Below are 5,400 nucleotides of genomic sequence, written 5' to 3' on the forward strand. Positions count from 1 at the left end.
ATTGTTTGTTTACCTCTACCATGTTTCACCTCTACATGTTTCAACCTCTACCATGTTTTACCCTACCATGTTTCACCTCTACCATGTTTCCTCTACATGTTTTACCTCTTACCTATGATTTCACCTCTACCATGTTTTACCTCTACATGTTTTACTCTACATGTTTTCACCTACACTACCAATGTTTTCTCTACTGTTTACCTCTACCATGTTTACTCTACCATGTTTTTACCTCTACCATGTTTACTCTACATGTTTTTAACCTCTACCATGTTTTACCTCTGACCATGATTTTAAATATCCTCTTGAACAGTCTGGACAAGCACTTGGCACAACTTACCACAATTCATGACAGGTTGGAGTGACAATAAATGATAGTTCAGTAGCAGTTAGGGCCTTTTCAGGTCACTCTAGCTGCTGGAGGTCTTTCTTGTTATCCAACCAAGTTTTCAGTGTTGATTGCTAGGCTACTAGCTCTGTTACACTCTCAAAGAGCTCCCGCCAGCAGTCCCCAGCCGGCAGGCAGCTGCAAAGCGCAGGAGGAGCACTGTGGTGAGTCGCTTGTCAAAATTCGATAACGGCCGCGCTGCAAAGCATGACAGGGCAAACTGTATGGAGGTTATTCAGAGTGTTGTGACCAACGCCGGGGGGACCGCCAATAAGAAAGAAAATGATGACTCACCGGAACTTCCTAAAATCCCTCCCCTTCACGATTTACGGGAAAGGAATGTTGTTTCCTTTTTTCTTCTCGCCAGTCCCAGGCATTTATCTTTTTTTGACAGGCTGTGGGGTCAGGCTCTGGGTTAATGTTTGTCTGTGTGGCTGTTTAATCTTTCCTTCGGGCGAATGGGTAATTGTGGACGTGGCCATTTGAAAGTTTGTTAGCAGTGCGGGGGAAGGAAGGCTTGTTAGACAGATATCTCTTTGTTTTGGACCCAAAACCAGAGCATTGGCTTTTCTTTAGCTGGGCTCACCAACTGCCAAAACTTAATTTACCACCTTTTTAAAAAGGGTTATGTTATTATACTGGCTATACTGGTTCATATAACCATTAATAAGAAGCTTTTGGTTAATTAGCTTTTGGTTAATTGGATCCTGTCCAGTTGTCCTACATTTTTTGTCTTAAAACAGGCATAATTAAACAGACATTTCCAGAGCTACTGGGAATTTGGGGGACTTTTCCTCTCCATTGTGTGAGTGGTGAGAGAGTCTGGATGGGATGTGTCAATGGACGACAATGGGCATTTATAACACATTTATTTATCACAGAAATGTATATGGATGCCTATGAGATACTAATACAGTATATAGGCTTGCTGACTCTTCAAGTCAATGTTAAACCAATAAATGCACATAAGAGATATCTATGCGTTATTAGGTTCCATTACATTGGGCCTAGGTACAGTAGCCTACTATAGGCTGCAGTTTACACACCAAAGTATTGTTTATCAGTGAACACTGAAGGCCAGGGCCCACCCCACAGATAACAAAAGCAATGCATTGTGATAGGGAGTGGTGGAGTGGTGAGGTTGAGCTGCCTGAGATTAGGTGTGCTTTTCTCTGCCCTGCAGAGAATTAAAGGTTGAAAGTTCACAGGGGTCATGCTTTCAACAAAGCTCTAATCCTAACACCAACCTTTCCAAACACCTCCAGAGTGTACCTGCTCACTCAGCTGTACTGCACTCTCCTATCCTTATCTTATTTGACTACCTCTTTGTAGTGTTCTTTGACTACCACTTTGTACAGTATTCTTCTTTGACTACCTCTATGCAGTCTTCTTTGACTACCTCTTTGTAGTCTTCTTTGACTACCTCTATGCAGTCTGTTTTGACTACCTCTATGCAGTCTGTTTTGACTACCTCTATACAGTCTTCTTTGACTACCTCTATGCAGTCTGTTTTGACTACCTCTATACAGTCTTCTTTGACTACCCCTATGCAGTCTTCTTAACAGTGTTTATTTGATGGCAGTAACCGTGGCTTGAACATCTTCAAACGATACGAGAACTGATGCAATGTGTTTAGAACATGACAGGAGTTTGTGCTGGCAGGGGAGAATCAGCAGTCACTCAGTCTGTATGGTCACCAGTCAGTCTGTCACTTGGTTGGCATGTCAATCAATGGAGCAGTCCATCCGTCACTGTGTGGGTGAGCGGAGTGAACAGCAATTCACCTGGTCTTGGATCAGTCACTAGACGCTGTCTTAGTGGATTAGTGTCTGGAGGTACAGGACGCCCTGCACCCCCAGACCTAGACAATGACTGATCTGTTAACAGTGCTAAAGGCAGATAGATGGGAGAGCAACAGGTGGGCAAGCAGCCCCGGCCTCCCCCACTGCATCTGGAGAACAGCTGGAATGAAGGATGCCGAACAAGTCAGGCAAACAGAGAGGAGAGGCTGGGATAGAGGAGGACATCAATGTTTTTATTTTAATTTCCTACAGCAAATATGTTTTGTTAAGATGTGTTAATTATAAATACAGTATATACATATAAAGTGGGTAAAACAGTATGTAAACATTATTAAAGTGACTATGTACAGTACCAATCAAATGTTTGAACACACCTACTCATTCAAGGGTTTTTCTTTATTTTTACTCTTTTCTACATTGTAGAATAATAGTGAAGACATCAAAACTATGAAATAACATATATGGAATCATATAGTAACCAAAAAAAAGTGTTAAACAAATCAAAATATATTTGAGATTTGAGATTCTTCAAGGTAGACACCCTTTGCCGTGATGACAGATTTGCACACTCTTGGCATTCTCTCAACCAGCTTCACCTGGAATGCTTTTCCAACAGTCTTGAAGGAGTTCCCACATATGCTGAGCACTTGTTAGCTGCTTTTCCTTCACTCTGTGGTCCAACTCATCCCAAACCATCTCAAATGGGTTGATGTCGGGTGATTGTGGAGGCCAGTTCATCTGATGCAGCACTCCATCACTCACATTCTTGGTAAAATAGCCCTTACACAACCTGGAGGTATGTTGGGTCATTGTCCTGTTGAAAAACAAATGATAGTCCCACTAAGCGCAAACCAGATGGGATGGCGTATCGCTACAGAATGCTGTGGTAGCCATTCTGGTTAAATGTGCCTTGAATTCTAAATAAATCACTGAAAGTATCACCAGCAAAGCACCCCCACACCATCACACCTCCTCCTCCATACTTCACAGTGGGAACCACACATGCAGAGATCATCCGTTCACCTACTCTGCATCTCACAAAGAATCAAAAATCCCAAATTTGAACTCATCAGACCAAAAGACAGATTTCCACCGGTCTAATGCCCATTGCTCGTGTTTCTTGGCCCAAGCAAGTCTATTCTTCTTATTGGTGTCCTTCAGTAGTGGTTTCTTTGCAGCAATTCGACCATGAAGGCCTGATTCACGCAGTCTCCTCTGAACAGTTGATGTTGAGATGTGTCTGTTACTTGAACTCTGTGAAGCATTTATTTGGGCTGCAATTTTTGAGGCTGGCAACTCTAATGAACTTATCCTCTGCAGCAGATGTAACTCTGGGTCTTCCTTTCCAGTGGCGGTCCTCATGAGAGACAGTTCCATCATAGCTCTCTTCTTGAAATGTTCCACATTGACTGACCTTCATGTCTGAAAGTAATGATGGACTGTCCTTTCTCTTTGTTTATTTGACCTGTTCTTGCCATAATATGGACTTGGTCTTTTACCAAATAGGGCTATCTTCTGTATACCACCCCTACCTTGTCACAACACAACTGATTGGCTCAAACTCATTAAGAAGGAAAGATATTCCCCAAATGAACTTTTAACAAGGCACACCTGTTAATTGAAATGCATTCCAGGTGACTACCTCATGATGCTGGTTTAGAGAATGCCAAGATTGTTCAAAGCTGTCATCAAGGCAAAGGGTGGCTACGTTGAAGAATCTCAAATATAAAATATAATTTGATTTGTTTAACACTTTTTTGGTTACTACATGATTGCATATGTGTTATTTCATAGTTTTGATGTCTTCACTATTATTCTACAATGTAGAAAATAGTAAAAATWAAGAAAAACCCTTGAATGAGTAGGTGTGTCCAAACTTTTGACTGATACTGTACATAGGGCATCAGTCTCTAAGTTGCAGGGTACAGTACTAGATGGTAGCCGGCTAGTAACAGTGACTAAGTTCAGGGAAGGGTACTGGGTGGTGGCTGGCTTGTGAGTGAGTATTTAACAGTCTGATGGCCTAGAGATAGAAGCTGTTTTCAGTCTCTCGGTCCCAGCTTTGATGCACCTGTACTGTCMCCGACTTCTAGATGGTAGCGGGGTGAACAGGCCGTGCCTCGGGTGACTGAGGCCCTTGATGATCTTTTTGGCCTTCCTGTGACACCGGGTGCTGTAGATGTCCTGGAGGGCAAGCAGTTTGCCCCCGGTGATGCGTTGGGCTGACTGCACCACCCTCAGGTGAGCCCTGTGGTTGCGGACGGTGCAATTGCCATACCAGGCAGTGATACAGCCCGACAGGATGCTCTCAATGGTGCATCTGTAGAAGTTGGGATGGGCTTAGGGACAAAGCTGAATTTCTTCAGCCTCCTGAGGTTGAAGAGGCACTGTTGCACCTTCACCACACTGTGTGGATGGACCATTTCAGGTTGCCAGTGATGTGCACGCCAAGGAACTTAAAGCTGTTGACCCTCTCCACTGCAGCCCCATCTATGTAGATGGGAGCGTTCTCCCTCTGCTGTCTACTAAAGTCCACAATCAGCTCCTTCGTTTTGTATATATCAATGATAAAAAATAATAAATCAGTGCATCAGAGTTTAAATATTCCCCCTTCGGCTGTATAGGAAAGAAAATGCAAAACTGAATGCTTTTTATTGTCAACATTTTGGCTGGAGCGTTTCTCAAGACAAGTCTCCTAAATATTCACGTTATGAACTATAAAACGTTTTTTTATGTATTAGTACTAGCCTACACAGGCTCAAAGCTAGAATTAGCCACCCTGTGTGGTCCAAGAGTGTCCATCAGACCTGCCTGTACATTGTGTGTGTGTGTGTGTGTGTGTGTGTGTGTGTGTGTGTGTGTGTGTGTGTGTGTGTGTGTGTGTGTGTGTGTGTGTGTGTGTGTGTGTGTGTGTGTGTGTGTGTCCTTGTGTGTGTGTGTGTCGCTGTTGTGTGGACAGCTCTGTGTGGACTCTATGATGAGGATGAGGGGGGGACCAGGGGAGGAGGGCAGCTCACAGGGTTAAAAGCGCTGAATTAAAGTCAGGCCCAGATGCAGGCGTGGTTGATTGTGGTGGACCAGGTTCCAGTAAACAGGGCCAGAATTGCTGAGTCAGGCTGGCTTGTCACTCTGGTGAAGGGCTGTGGCCTTGTTTGACAAGCAGAGCTCAAGTCCTGCTGGTATCAATTAAGGTTGTTTAGGGAAGGGCAT

The sequence above is a fragment of the Salvelinus sp. IW2-2015 genome, linkage group LG20 (genome assembly GCF_002910315.2).
Source record: "Salvelinus sp. IW2-2015 linkage group LG20, ASM291031v2, whole genome shotgun sequence".
Classification (NCBI taxonomy): domain Eukaryota; kingdom Metazoa; phylum Chordata; class Actinopteri; order Salmoniformes; family Salmonidae; genus Salvelinus; species Salvelinus sp. IW2-2015.